A 16178-nucleotide genomic window follows, 5' to 3' on the forward strand; every position below is an offset into this window, starting at 1 on the left:
GGAAACTGAGACAAACCTACAATGTACAGCCAAAGACTTGCAAAATGACCCTATGAAAGGTGGAAAAAACATTTCAATGCAGTGTATAGGAACACTAGACAAGTATGACGTTCATGTTGAGGAATCTTGCCGAATACCACTCTTGACCAAGAAGAACAAAAAAGCTAATTGGACACGCTAAAATTAATTTGGGTAGACCTGTGGAGTTCTGGAAGAATATTGTACGGAGTGAGGTGACCAAGCTGGAACTTTTTGGACCCATGGATCAGCAGTATGTCTTGTGCAAAAGTTTAAACAGAGGAACACCATCTCCATCGTCAAACTTGGAGGTGGGCCAGTCCTGTTATGGTGTATTTGATTTTGTGCACGATTTGGCGTAGCCTGTCAGTGATTTACGCCTCTGTGTATTAAGTGCCGAACGCTGAACGCACGTGATGGAGATTTACTAATAATCAAAGTACCGGCTTCATTGACTAAATGCGCCTCGCAACATCATGCGATTAATCGTGCAGCCCTAGATTCTTTGAAGTATCAGGCCATTTTGGCAAGAATTGTGTTGCTTTTGGTGCAAAGACTGAGGCTGACGATCAATGGATTTTCCTGCAGGACAGTCATCCCAACGTATACATCCAAATGTACTTATGCTTGGTTGAGGGATCAGTCATAGAATGTTCCCTGAGTGGCCTGTTCAGTCTTTAGATTTAATTCTCATTGAAAACATTTGGTTGAATTTGAAGTTTGAGTTTGAATGCTGTTTCAAGCGAGTAATGGGCCAAGACTGTAGTCAAATTTGCACCAAATTTGACTTTTGGGGGTTGAATAATTTAGATTAGATTTTTTTCCCCATTATCCATCAACTTGCATTCTCAGATTCACTCAAATCTTTGTTAAATTGTTTTCACAAAAAAAGGAGGTTGAATAATTTTGATTGCAACTGTACATGTAAATTTTTGGATGAACTAAACATTTGACAGCAATATATGTATACATATTTTAATAGTTGACAATTTGGCTGCTACAATATTATTTATAGTGCCACTTCGGACTTGTGGCATTGATTCAGGGTGGGCGCCATTAGATCCACTGTGGGAGGCGTAATTACTGCATCTGCGGTCCCTCCGATCGCAGTCACACCGGGCCACCGACCCAGGAGGTCCCCTCGCCTGGACCACATCTCTCAGCCTTTCATTGGTTGCCTTTTGTGTGGGTCTTCTATACCCAGCCTCCTGCTGACTAAATGCAATTGATATACACAATGCCTATGTTCATATTGCAGGTCTAAATGCTCAGTTCTGTTTTTTTTTTCTCTATCAGATTTAGTCTTTTTGCGTTGTTTGTTTTAATTGTTCATATTTATTTTTGTAAATAAATCTATTATCGATATGAATGGACCACTGCCTGTCAGGACCATAATATGTATATTTACAAAAACAATAAAAGCATCTAATGTTTTATGAAAAGTAATATGTTGATCCTGCTAACATTGCTGGTTTGTGAGCATTCATTGGTTTTACTTGATTTGATGTCCAAGAGCATACTATTTAAAAAACTGCAAAGATACTGAGAAAATCACCTTTAAAGTTGTCCAGATGAAGTTCTTAGCAATCCATATTACTAATCAAAAATTAAGTTTTGATATAATTATGGTAGGAAATTTACAAAATATCTTCATGGAACATGATCTTCACTTAATATCATAATGATTTTTGGCATAAACGAAAAATCGATAATTTTGACCCATACAATGTATATTTGACTATTGCTGCAAATATACCTGTGCTACTTAAGACCAGGGTCACATTTTTTTTATTTCTTTAGATTATACCAGTGCCCAAAAAACTCTACATGTAATATACCCCTTTCCTTTGGGTTGTTTGCCTTTTAGAAACGTTTGGGAATTGTTGGCTTAGGTTAGCGCTTCTATTTAGTTTTTTTTTTTAGGCAAACTCTTGACGAATCCAGCTTTACAGCACCTACTTCTGTTTTTCCTTTTTTCGTGTATTACTTCTGAGTTGGAAGGCCAGCAGTAGGTTGCACAAGACATGCAAGGAGCAACTTTTATAAAGTACTGCTGAGCGACACAATCATTTTGCCACAGTCACAGCTAAATTAAAACTCTGAGATCAAACCGTAGCCTGCCTTCCCACCTGCAGCAGCATTTTGAATCTGTAGCTCGCTAGACTCCCTTAATCTCGGGCCCTGGGGATCTTGTTGGAGCCTGTTAGCAAATGTTTATCCCACAGTGAACACCTGGTTGTTTGGAGAGTACGCCCACAGTGCACTGCCATCCCCCACCCGTGCAACAACGTGCTTAGTTGTGAGCCGGCACATCGTATTCCAACCACAGCGCGCAGTTCGTCGCGTTCAGCATGGTGATTAGCATAAGCCTCATTTAGTTGTCCTTTAATGAATCATTTTTCCTGGGCTTATTCCCAGCTGTGAAAAAGCATTAAATGGTAAAGCTATGAATTGTAATCTTAAACTTGATATTACCCGAAGAGACCATTGAATAAAGCTTATCGCATATCATTAACCACGATTACTCATATGTCCTGAGGGATTTCTAGCGGTTTGATAGAATAACTCTTTAGTGGTGTTTCAGGGAAAATCTTTAAAGAAATGCACATAATGCAATGTATTTTATTCCAGAATAACATTGTCATGTAATTCAGTGCCCCTGTTAGTTCTTACAAAATCTTAAAGGGATAGTTCATCCAAAATTCTAAATTCTGCCATAATTATTCACCCTCATGTAATTCCAAACCTGTAAGACATTTGTTCATCTTCAGAACACAAATTATAATATTTTTAATGAAATTCAAAAGACAACAATGAAACGTTCAAGACCCAGAAAGGTAGTAAGGATATTGTTAAAATAGTCCATGTAACATGAGTGGTTTAACCATAATGTCATGCGAATACTTTTTGTGCGCAAAGAAAAAAACAACTTTAATTAACAATTTCCTCTCTTCCATGTCAGTCCATGCCATGTCAGGGGTGAGAAAATCGCCTTTAAAGTTGTCTAAATGTTTTTTTTTAGCAATGTATATTACTAATATCTTCATGGAACATGATCTTTACTTAATATCCTAATGATTGTTGGCATAAAAGAAAAATCGATAATTTTGACCCATACAATGTATTTTTGGCTATTTCTACAAATATACCTGTGCTACTTAATACTGGTTTTGTGGTCCAGGGTCACACATGGTAGTATTTTTTATTTTTTTCAGCTAATAACTCTCTAAGAGCTTATAAAATGTGTAAAGGAGTCAAAACAGTGCTAGGACTTCCTGTAATAAACATGGCTCCTATGATAATAAGAACCAGGTATGCTTGAGCATTTTTTCCATTTCAGGTTCATTATGTGACATCTTGTTGGTTGTTTATATGTATTTTGTCCATGTTGCGTTCATATATCAGTTGAACTGTTTGAAAGTGCGCCGAGACGACTTAAAAAGGTGGTTCTTGATTGGGTTGTTTGGTGTGCGCTGCTCTGTTCATTTGAATAATTGTGAACTGTAATCACACTTGAGTTCATTTTAATCTAACCAAATCTTCCAAGTGTGAAAATGCCCTTAAGGCCAGAAAAGTTTTAAATATCATAAATGCTATAATTACCTTTTTGTAATTATCCTTTTAAGAAGTCTTAAATTTGGGGATGGAAAAACCAAAACCTTGATACACCTAATGTGATTATTAAACATCAAAAGGCTGTACTGTAATTTGAAATTAATGTCAGCGCTGGACGTTCGAAGTCAAATGTTGCTTTGTTGCACACTGCGGTTTCAAAGCAGTTCGCAATCAATAATTATGATTGATCCCAAGCGAATGCTAATGATTTACTGTTTATGAATTATAAACACTATAAAATAAAAAATAGTCATATTTTGTAGAGTGCATACTTTAGCTCTCTCATTATTTTAATTACAAACTTTTATACAAATAAAAGCCCTGGAGTATGCAGAAAGTCTTTTCTTAGTATTTTTGGCACGTTAGTAATGTAATAAACTGTATCTGGCATTTAATTCAGTGTAGAATTTGTATGGATATACAGTATTCAATTTGTGTGCAGGTCTCAAAGGGGACATCTGATGCAAAGTTAAATTTTACATGGTTTTTGCATATAAATGTATCATAGTGTGTGGACAAAGCCACCCTACAATTATAAAAATCCATCCAACTTTTTATTTTCATGCCCAACAACCTAAACAGTCCATTTTTTTTTTTTTTTCTGAGCAATATGACATTTTTCACAAGCCCCGCCCACGACTGCTGACCGACTGTCTACTAGTATTAGCATATTTCCACCCTCAGCCAGCTGAATGCTGTCCACCATTTTCTCCATGCTCAAGCTGCTCTTTGTAGTTGCATGTAAAAGTGAACATATGAGTCTTTTGTTTTCTCCCGACATCAGAACAACTGAGGACGCAGTGGATTAGTTTTGTTTTTGATGGTAACGCGCCACCGAATACACAAAAAAATGAAAGTAAGGGGCGGAGAAAGCAGTAGCTCATTAACATTTAAAGAGCCATGCACCGAAATGGTTTCCTGTGAACATAACTGTTTTTGACAAGGTAAAACACTTTTAGTTAGTTTAACACTAACTCTAACTATTGAAGAATTTTAACCAAAGTATGCTACAGAGATTTTACAAAGACCTTAAAGAATAATACCGACTTGTGGAAAATGGCCATCCAATGTCCCCTTGTTTTCACATTCGTTTTAAAAGGAAATGTCTGGTTCCAAACCTGTATGACTTACATTCACCTACAGAACACAAAATAAGATATTTATAAAAACACAAGACATTTTTCTAAATATCTTATGCTTTGTTCCATAGAAGAAATTGACTGGATTTGGCCAGATTGTGCTTTATTTATAGCTCTGGAGGTCTAGTGTTCAGTTTGCACTATATTCGATCTGGTTCAGCTTCTTTTTCCAATCTCTGACAGCATGTCCCGAGGCTTTGAAGGCCCCTGGCAGTCTGAGACTCTAGAGCACTGGCCTCATTGGCCACTTGATCCATAATCCAACCCTGCCAGCTGCAAGCCTGCATGTTTTTTAATAAAGACATTAAAAATTTTAATGGAGAGAGATATTTCATTTTTAAAGTCCATACAGGAAAAAGTAGTCGTATAAAGACTTTCATAGGAAGATAAGCCACCTGTGGAATCTGAGGATGTTGAGGTTGATCGGCCTGTGGCTAAAACTTCTCGGTTTCAGTGACCTTTGAAGGCAGTAATTCTCAGTGGTTGTTAATTGATTTATCGAACATGGCCTGACACGCCGGTCAATCAGATCATAGGAGCAGGGGTCCGTTGAAAGCCTTCATTATTTACTCCTTAATTACTCTAGCCCAGTGTCTCACTCTGGCTCGAGGCTTTGCTCTATACAATGCTGGACTAACCTTTGCTAGATCCTCAGAGACGAAGAGAGCACAAAGCCCCTGTGCCTGGATGGCCGAGGCTTATGAAGTGGGTCGGCTTCTCTCTTTGCTCTTCCTAATCTTAATTAAGTCCTGAACAACTGGGCTTTGCTCTTATCAGTACAGAGACGGTTGTTGTCCAAGCTGTGGGATGCTGTAGTGCACTTTTAATTGCAAAGTTTGATAAGAACGAGTAGAGCTCAAGCAAAAGATGTTGTTTATCTTGAACTTTCTACTCAATGTATTTATATAATCTGCAATTATGAAGTCATCTAAGAACTATGTTTTCTGTTTCTAAAGCAAGATTTTATAGTACGTAATATAGTTGTGTCTAAAAGCATTTTGCTCTGATTTTTGCTTACATTTCAAAGCATTTTGCATATTTAATGCTCTTACTCTCAACATAAATATGCACCATTAAGTTTGAATGACAAGCACTTGATGTATGTGTCTTGCGCCTCATATTTTCATCCATATTTAATTATGCAAGATCACATATAAGAGAATTCAAAATATGGGCACAAATAGCAGCATTTCATCTTTAAATATGAGATTTGTCCTGTATTAAAGGGTTAGTTCACCCAAAAATGAAAATTGGCCCATTATTTACTCACCCTCAAGCCATCCTAGGCGTATCTGACTTCCTTCATTCAGACGAATACAATCGGAGTTATATTAAAAAATGTCCTGGCTCTTTCAAGCTTTATCATGGCAATAGGTGTGTGTTTCTCTTCAACAGGTCCAAACAAGTACAATGAAGCTCATCCATCCATAATAAAAAGTGCCTCACATGGCTCCGGGGGGTGAATAAAGGCCTCCTGTAGTGAGTAAGAAAAACATCTATATTCAAAACGTAATAATCACTTAAATCTAGCTTGCGCTCAGTGTTGTACATGGAAGCAGCTTCGGACGGATGTTGTAGGATGTATGCGTAGCATATGTGACTGTGAGTCTCGTGATAACCAACATTTGTTTACAGGAGAAAAGGAAGCAAAGTTTCCTTACTTTAGCAAAGGAAAACCAGTCTCCTCTTGGCATATATCAAAATCCTCAGACATTTTTCTTTACAAATCCTCGTTTTGTACTTCTTATTTGTGACTGTTGTTCGTAATCCGTTGATCAACGTCCTATACGTCATCTGCCCAGAACTGCTTCTGTGTACAACTGTGAGCGCAAGCTAGATTAAAGTGATTATTAAGTTTTAAATATGGATATTTGTCTTACAAAAATGCATCGATTCGCTAAGGGAGGCCTTTATTCACCCCCCGGAACCATGTGAGGCACGTTGTATTATGATGGATGTGCTTTATTGGACTTCTTTCGACCTGTTGAAGAGAAACACCCACATCTTGCCATGATAAATTTTGAAAGAGTCAGAACATTTTTAAAAATAACTCTGATTGGATTCGTCTGAAAGAAGGAAGTCATATACGCCTAGGATGACTTGAGGGTGAGTAAATAATAGGCTAATTTTCATTTTTGGGTGAACTGACCCTTTAAACTACCATTCAAAGGTTTTGGGTCAGTATGTTATTATTTCATAGTATAGAAAGAAATTTGTTTCTTTTATTCAAAAAAGGTCCATTGAATCTTGTATATAATATGTAACATTTTTTTTTTTTTTTGCTATTTCAAATAAATGCTCTTCTGTATTTCTATTTATCAAAGAAGGCTTAAAATTTCCATAAAATGTTAGGCAGCACAACTGTTTTTAACAGAGCTAGTAAGATATTTCTTGAGCTCCAAATTAGCATATTAGAAGAAATTGTGAAGGATCATGTTGACAGAAGACTGGAGAAAAGGCTGCTGAAAATTCAACGTTATCACAGAAATGAATTTGATTTTAAACTTTTTGAAAATAGAAAATATATATTTTAAATTGTAATATGTCACAATATTTTGGTACTTTTGATCAATAAATTCAGCCTTGCTGAGCAAAAGAAAACTTTTCAAAAACATTAAAAACTTTTGAACAGTAGTGTATATGGGACGAATGGCAACCGTAAAGAAAGGGCGGTAAGAATGTTTGAAAACCCTTTTTGGAAACAGTCATTTGCAGTGCTTGCTAATGCATTGCTTAAAATCTCAGGGGGTACTTCAAGTAAATAATGTAGGTCATCGGGGTGCAGCATACAAAAAAGGTTGGGAACCCAGAGTAGTAGCTGTGGCTGGTGCTCCTTCTAACGTGCCATACTTGCATTTCCTTTTCAACAGAGCTCCAGGGTCTGAGTTTTCTATTTCATTGAGAGGGTTAGTGGTTTGTTTATGAGTGTAGGGTAACGCGTATCTTCTCTTGCTTCACTAAATAAAACACTTATGTGCTTCCTCTGCTTCTCTCTCCAAAGGCTACAGAAGGATTGCTACCTGTCTCAGCAATAGCCCTGCATCCTCAAAGATGACATGCTCATGATGCCTCTGTAAGTAGGTTTCTCCTTGTTGTAAACATTCTGCGAGATGTAATTATCTGAATGAAACCTGAGGAACAAAAGAACCTCGGTGTGCTTCACTTTTGCCCCTTTTCCATCAGCAGGGTGCAGGTATTCCTGCCTCATTTGAAACATAAAGCAAATTTGTAGTGATTTTTGAAGGATTTCTAATCAGGCCCTAAACAAAGAATCCATTTAAAATGCTCTGGCACAAAAAAATTGCGCCATTTTGGTGGACAAGGGACATGAGATTTTGTACATTCAGAATTTGATATGTTTTTTGTGAATTTGAGAAACTCTAGTCAACGTTCCAATTCTACCATTTGCTCTCTATGTACTTGAGCGCAGCTTTCTTTAACAAGAACTCAAGTCATAATGGAGATCTCCAGTCTTCCTGGAGAATCTGCGTGAGGTTTTCCTCCTATTCTCTTTCTTTTTTGTTTTTGTCACCCCGGCGCTCCTCGCTCTCTATTTCTCTGTCTCTGTGACCGCGGACAAAGTCAGGGAGCCTTTCAAGTCAAATCCCTTTATTCTATGTCAGAAATTGAGTGTTGTGAAAAGGAGCGTTCTGGCAAAGAGAAAGGGCTGAAACTTTCATTGCAGCCATTTGTGGAGCGGCACAGCCTGAGGCTCTTTTTCCCGTCCTCAAAAGAAACCGTAAGAGAGGCTGCCATATTTAATTGGCTGTTTGTAAGCTAATTAAAGCTTGTATGTTGATGTGTTTGACAAATCACCAGGGTCTTTTTCATGTTTTAGACTTCTTCTGAAAATACATTTCGTATATCTGTGTGAAAGTAACAAGTTCTACGAAGAAGGCTCACTGAAATTGATTTCTGAAAATATACGTCTGCAGTCGCAGTCATTAGCAAGGATGTAGTTTCTTGACTGCTTGACTTTGCCAAGATAATTGTGATAGCAGGGTAAATCTCACAAAAAAAGAAGGTTTTTCCAAGACACATTTCAGCTATAATGGCAAGAAGAAAATATAAATATAATAAATTATATTTATTACATATGTTTCTTATGTAATAAATATAATTTATTACATAAGAAACATACTTTTAATTAGCGAATATGCATTAAATGAAAAAAAAAAATTCTAATAAATGCTGTTGAAACCAGTTATTTTAAATTGTAGTATTGCACAATATTACCATTTTTACTTTTTTTTTTTTTTTTTTTAATAAAATAAATTCAGCCTTGGTGAGCATAAGAGACTTTTTTTCCATTTTGAATGGTAGTGTCAGGTAAATTGGTAAATTTCTTACAATAATAATGTGTTGCATACATTTTTTACAATTTATATACACTTTTTTTTTAGACTTATTTACTTTATTTTTACATTACAATAATGAGAATTAAGTTTTCTCATTGAGATTAAGAATTAAGTAGCCTCCTCACAGTTTCTCCTTTTTTTTTTTTTTTTTTTTAAATTCGCATAAAGGCATTATAATAGACCCTATCATACCAAGATGTCTGAATACTTTAAAAGTGGTCTTAAAGGGATAGTTCACCCAAAAATGAGAATTCTGTCATTAATTACTCATCCTCATGTCATGCCAAACCTGTAAGACCTTTATCTTCGGAACACAAATTAAGATATTTTTTGAAGAAATCTGAGAGCTTTCTGACCCTGAATTGACAGCAACACAACTGACACATTCAAAGCCCAGAAAGGTAGTAAGGACATTGTTAAAATAGTCCATGAGTAGTCCAGTGGGTCAACCGTAATCTCTGAAGCTATGAGAATACTTTTTATTCAACAATTTCTTCCTTTCTGTGTCTTCAGCGCACGTTCACAGCAGTACCACAACAAATTTACATTTTTGCGTGAACTATCACTTTAATATTTTGTTTCTATACGTTTTTTTTTTTTTTTTTACTTTTGGGTTAAATGCGACTTTTGTGGGGTTTTATATATTCATTCAGCACCTTCTGGACTTGTCTTACATCTGGGGATTTAAGATAACGAGTTGCCAGACACCTGGATGTTGAGTGTTAAAGCTACTTTCTCACTCACCAGGTTCTCTGATGGTCCAGTCATGGTTCCAACCCTCTCTGTCCCCAAGCACTTTGTAAATATTGCACATCCTCCCTTCTATATGTGTATTTGCTCCTTCTCCCAAAAGTATAATCCACCAGTGACCTAATCCTGCTAAATGACATCATTTTAGCAGCTGGTCTCAATCATTGTGCCTTTCTGAGAAGACGCTCTTTTTTTTTGTTTGTTTGTTTATGGTGTTCTGAGCCTGTTTAGCGAGGCCAGGAGCCGGCGCGTTGTTTTAATTTCAACCCACTGTTGTTTGCCGACATTCGGTTCGGGATGACAATGAGCCGGAAGAAAACAAGCCCTTTTACGATATGAATAGAGTAGAAACTAGAATGGGACTCCTCATCTGTAAGCTCGCTTTTAAGGGTCTGTTTCCCCCTCGGCCGAATTAAAGACGTGCCATTATGCTTGGCAAATTACTACGCGCTCTTTGTGGTCCAGCCATGGTACATTAGTGTGCCTTAAGATGGTCTAGCTGTGCCCATTCACCTAACAAAGAGAGGGTCCCCCTGGCAGATCCTTGGCTGGTCACACAGAGGAGCCATTCACACCAGGCAGAAGGGGCCGTACGGTGGAGAGCTCGGCCACAAGGCAGCCATGACAAAATTCACTAAAGTATTACTTGCAGAACAACCGCTTCCTCAAATGCAAACCAATTAAGTTCAATCTGACAACACTCCAGGCAAAGAAGCAGAACATCTGTGTAGAGTTGGGATATCTTAACAGAACTAGCCATGCTTGTGATCTTGTTAGTCTCTGTGGGAGAGAAGAGGTGGTTTTGCTTGTTTTCGGCTCCGGCTTTGTGGATTTTGGAATTTAGGAGCGTAATATTGTAGCTGGAGAAGAATTAGGTGCCTCCCAGTGGATTCTTACCACACATTGTTTCGCTGAAGGTTTTAGGACTATGGCAATTAATCAAACTCATTGTTTTAATGGCTCTTGTTCGCATGGCGTAATCGAATACATCTTAATTCAGTGCTCAAACTAATTTCTTTGTATGACAGGATGCAACTGTTCACAGCTATGTGGAATTTTCCGTGTTGATGGAGTCTCATAAATCAACCAAAACAAACAACGATGAAGACAAGCTTGTTATTGTATGTTAAACCACATCGTATAAGGTATAAGGGATCCTGGTGTTATAAAAGCGATTTTTAGTCATTCTCTAAAATAGTTTTCTCTTATATTGAGTCCAGCTCCCTTGCTCGTCATAAATTAGAAGCAGGGAGTGATGATGGGGACCGAGAGCCTATAAATTGTGTGTTGCTCTCAGGGTCATTAAGCCGTGTGGTCTGGGCCCACTGGATCTTTTATCATCCGCCTTGGATCAGCGGCTGTAAAACGGTGGCTAACATTGTGTGTTTATTTCCCCATAACAAAAGATTAGCTGTCTACAGCTCATGAGTTCAGCTAATGCTCCTTGGGACTCGAGCAGCCGTGGAAACATAAATCTACTCCCCAATTTTTGTTCTCTTCTCATTGCGCTCACCTTTCTCTGCCCTTCTCCCACCGTCTCTCTCCTACTGATTTACTCCGTCTCCAGTCTTAATCTCAGACGGCGGGCCCACGGACTGACCAAGGTCCATTTGCTAACTGTCTGATGCATAGTGCACACAAAATTGGCAAGAGCTGGTAGAAATCTGATACCAGTTTAGCTAGAGTTTACAAGGTAGAGGGTTGATGCAATGTGCATTTTCTAAAGACTAATCACATGATTTAATGATGTTTTCCATTTTAGTGGTTTTTAGGTACTTTGTAGAAAACCCATTAACGATTAACGTTATTTAAAAAAATCCACATGGTTTTATACATATTTTGGACTGTGGGGGTGCCATTATTTCGATGATGTGAAATTGCTGCACTCGCTGAGGCACTATTGGTTGCTATTTTTACCACAACACAACTCGGAAATAAAATACTGATATGATGCTGCATTGTGCGGCTGTTGGTTCTAATTTTCAGTTGAAATACAACAAGAGAAGCGATGTAAGTCTGCACTGCTTTCTTAGCAATAAGAAGAGAAGAAAAGAATGGGAAGATGCCTGTGGATGAATATAACTTCTAAAGACCTGCGTCTTTGTTCTCTCCACTTTATCCCTGATGCTTTTGAGGCTTTTAGTAGACCACAGATACTGAACGAGCTTACAAATGGCAGAGACAAGAAATGCAAGATGCCATTCTGTTTGTCTGATTGTCATGTCACCCCAGGCACTGAAGGAGTTTCTCAGTGCGAATTTCATTCGATATCCGGGGACGTTTAGAGTCATTGTGGAGAAAATCGATGGTACAGCATTTGGTTTAAGCCTTTATGCTTATAGGCATCGCCACCTGTAAGCTTTTTCAGTAGCTGTGATCAATCATCATATAAATATTACTTTTTTCAAGTTGTGTATTTCCCGAGTTGTGTTGCGGTAAAAATAGTAAAAGGTATCGTCAGTAGCTCACCGAGTGCAACCATTATTCCAAAATATGTATAAAACACAAAAATAAAAAATAACGTAAATCTTTCATGGGTTTTCTACTACATATTTCAGTAAGAAACATAATTTATGTTATATTAAGCCACACAAGTCTTAATACCCAGCGATCCCATTAAATGTAAATCTTACATCTCACACTTTTGAATGTGTTTAACTTTTTTTTTTTGCAGTGTACAAAGTGAACTGGCCATTTAAGTTAGTGTAATAATCTTTTGAAGATAAATCTGCTCCAAAACAGCATGTAAAACAACTGTGATTGGTCACATTTCATGCTTGTTGTCCAGAATTAGCCCCAAACTGGACGTGATTTTATGATGCTCAAAAGTCTAGCTGTGCGAGACTGTGCATCTGTCTTCATTAAGTTGATTGCTTTCATTGTTTGAGGTTGACTGTTATAAGAGAGATACTATTCTGCTCTTATTCAGTAGAGCGCGTGATTGTGTCTGATAAGCATATTAATCCACAGAAAAGCAAGAGTAGTTGCGTTCTTAAATGTGACTTTGGACACGTGTTTTTACCATGTTTTGCGGAAATATCACTCAGACATTGCGAAATGTTTTCTAAAATGTATGTGGATGTGTGATGCTGAGGGAAAGGATTGAGAAAGGCCTCCAGTGGAAGCTTCCTGGAATGATTTGCTGCTGTGGTGGAGGGTTGGAGGGGCGGGGGTGGCTTACTTTCTGGGTCATGATTCAGAAGTTAAACTCAGGAGAGATCTGCACTGTGAGGGAAAAGATTCCAAGCTTAGAAAATGATCATATTTACGATTCACATTTTCTAAATGACTTTTGCAGTTGCTGAAGCATCTTTACTCTGTGGTATAGGCGTGGACATTGAGTGTGATATAATGCGCCCCTCTTAAAATCTGTTGTGTGAAATTACTCAAGTGTAAGGAGGAAATTAACAGGACAAAAGAAAAATTGTCAAGAGATTTTACTTGAGTTAATTTGAATACAGTGTGTTCCTCCTGGATTAGTTTCATTAATTATCAGTACGGTGTGAATAGGCTTACTAGTGTGCAATTATAAACAACAGCAAATAATTAATTTGGCGTGTTACATAGTATGTGATATGAACATTGCACAGTTGATCTGTAAATTTAAGTCTGAGGGCCAGGATTAGCATACTGAGTGTTTGTTTTAAAAGAAAAATAAATCAAAATAAGAATTGCCATCATCCTCTCATGTTTTTCCCAAACCTGTGTAAGTGACTTTTCTCTGTGGTCCCAGAATTTTTTTTTTTCAAAAACAGCTTGTCACTAGGACAGTACCCTTAAAGGGACATATTTGTTCAGGGTTATCCCTTTAAAGAAGTCCAGAACAAAAATTTACAGATAATGTACTCACCCCCTTGTCATCAAAGTCTATGCATCTCTGGTTCAAAACATTTAGGGTAGGTTGAAAAACTTCCATCTCATTTTCTCCCTCAAATTCAAAGATCATTTCATAATCGTCCTACATCGCTGCAAGTGTACCAACCCAGTGTTTGCAAAGTGAACATGCAAAAAAGAAAACACCCTTTACAAAAAAGGGTAAAACAGCGATGTAGGATAATTTTGAAGTTGAGTGAGAAATGAGATGGGAGATTTTCGACATACTCTAACTGTCTTTAACTAGAAAAAAGTTCAGGCAGAGCAAGACAAGACAAACGTTTGAATTTTTTTTTATTTTTTTTTAATTACTGATCGTTTCACTAGATAAGACCTTTCTTCCTCGGCTGGGATTGTTTGAAGCTGCATTTAAACTGAATTTTGGAAGTTCAAACTCGGGGCACCATAGAAGTCCACTATATGGAGAAAAATCCTGAAATGTTTTTTCTCAAAAAACATAATTTCTTTATGACTGAAGAAAGAAAGACATGAACATCTTGGATGACTCGGGGGTGAGTACGTTATCTGTACATTTTTGTTCTGGAAGTAAACTTCTTCTTTGTGTAATATGCAGTGACAATCTGTTTGTACCCCTAAAGGTACAATTTTGCAGATTTACACAAGACATATAAAACAAAAAAACAATGAAATCAGTGGGATCTGATGTTGTTTGCACAATAACTTTAAACTCCCACTGAAAAAAATCTTTTTTTGAGTTCTTTTGATAAGTTTGACTTCTATTATGTGGGAAGTTGTTTTTCAAACCACTTTTGAAATGTTCAGCGCCCTGCATTTGGAACGGCACTTGAATTTTTTGGGGGTGAACTAACTTTTTAAAATATTTTCTGGTAAACAGCAGTTTGGAGTTACAGTACCCAACACATTTTCATGTCCTTCCAAACTTGTAAGACCTTCGTTCATCTTCAGAACACAAATTAAGATATGTTTGATGAAATCCAAAAGCTTTCTGACCCTGCATAGACAGCAACACAACTGACACATTCAAGGCACAGAAAGGTAGTAAGGACATCAATAAAATAGTTCATGCGACATCAGTGGTTCAACCGTAATTGTATGAAGCTATGAGAATACTTTTTGTGCACAAAGCAAACAAAAATATCGACTTTATTCAACAATATTATATTTTAACAATGTCCTTACTACCTTTCTGGGCCTTAAACATTCTGTCTATGCATGGTTAAAAAGCTTTCTGATTTTATAAAAAATATCTTAATTTGTGTTCCGAAGATGAACAAAGGTCTTACAGGTTTAAAACAACATGAAGGTGAGTAAATAATGACAGAATTTTGGGTGAACTATCCCTTTAAGGACTGTATACTGGTTTTGACAGTGTAAAATTGCAGAACAATGTTAAATGTGACCACACATTAATACACTACAAAAAAAAAAAAAAAAAAAAAAAAAAAACAGTCTAGAAATGAGTTAAAACGTATGGAATAAAACACAGCAATGGCCACCAAATCATAACTTTTAACTAATTTCTAGACTGTTTTATTATAGTGTACCAATGTGTGGTCACAATTACCTTTGCTCAGCAAATTTTACTGACAAAACCTGCCATTTAAGTAGAGAATTACACGATTGGTAAAAAGATTTCCCCAACACAAATTTCGTTTTAAGTTGACCATATGAATACGCCATATGCTTCTTGGTTTGAAAGTGACTTCTGTGTGAGCTGTGCTTCATACAATGTGTACATTGCTACACTATTAAGAACAGACAATGGACTTTTGCCCCAAATTTGATTAATGTGATAGCTTGTAAAGCAACATAGTCTTGGTTGACCAAAGAAGGCTGAACACAACTTATCATAAGTCTCAACATCTATGTTGGTCTTTTTCGGCAGGATTATCAGCATTGTGTTCAGTGCTACTTTCAGGAAGCCCCATGCACGGTTCTTAGAAGATGTGGGAAAAACAGACCGAAACTAGCCATCAATTACTCGCACAATTGTGTTTTTCTCCTTAATGATTCAGGAGGGGGATTAGAGAAACCAGTCGGTCCTTTACCCAATTATAGACCTGGCCTCTCCTGTACGCTGTGATCCTTCCTTTGGAAGGCATCCAGCGGCTTGCGTTCACTCTCTTTGATAAAGATGAAAAAAGAAGGAAGCAGCAGGAGACATTGGGCTGTATCCTGTTATTTTAGTGTCCTAATGAAAATGCCACTAAAGATCCCTTTTAATGTCAGATAAGAGGAAAAGATTGGAATTTAAATAAGTGAATAATGCTCCTCATTTATAGTCCACTTCATGATTTGCGTCTCTCTCTAGTACACCTGAAGCACAATGGCTCTGATTAACACTGCCTCTACATGCATTCAGTCACAGCCCCAGATTCGCAGCGGCGTGGGGGGAAATGGAATATTTTTGCCTTGTTCACCTGTAGAGCTCACACTTGGTATG

The 16178-nt window shown here is 37.3% G+C and overlaps 1 protein-coding gene across 1 annotated transcript in view; it reads left to right on the forward strand.

Annotated features, from left to right (window-relative positions):
* The window catches only part of sema5ba (sema domain, seven thrombospondin repeats (type 1 and type 1-like), transmembrane domain (TM) and short cytoplasmic domain, (semaphorin) 5Ba), a 187043-nt gene that overhangs the window by 21046 nt on the left and 149819 nt on the right, over nt 1-16178 (forward strand). Inside the window, exon 2 of the mRNA XM_073845086.1 lies at nt 7774-7845. The gene's annotated coding sequence lies outside the window, so the exon portion shown is untranslated. The remainder of the gene's footprint in view (nt 1-7773; nt 7846-16178) is intronic.

The sequence above is a fragment of the Garra rufa genome, chromosome 8 (genome assembly GCF_049309525.1).
Source record: "Garra rufa chromosome 8, GarRuf1.0, whole genome shotgun sequence".
Classification (NCBI taxonomy): domain Eukaryota; kingdom Metazoa; phylum Chordata; class Actinopteri; order Cypriniformes; family Cyprinidae; genus Garra; species Garra rufa.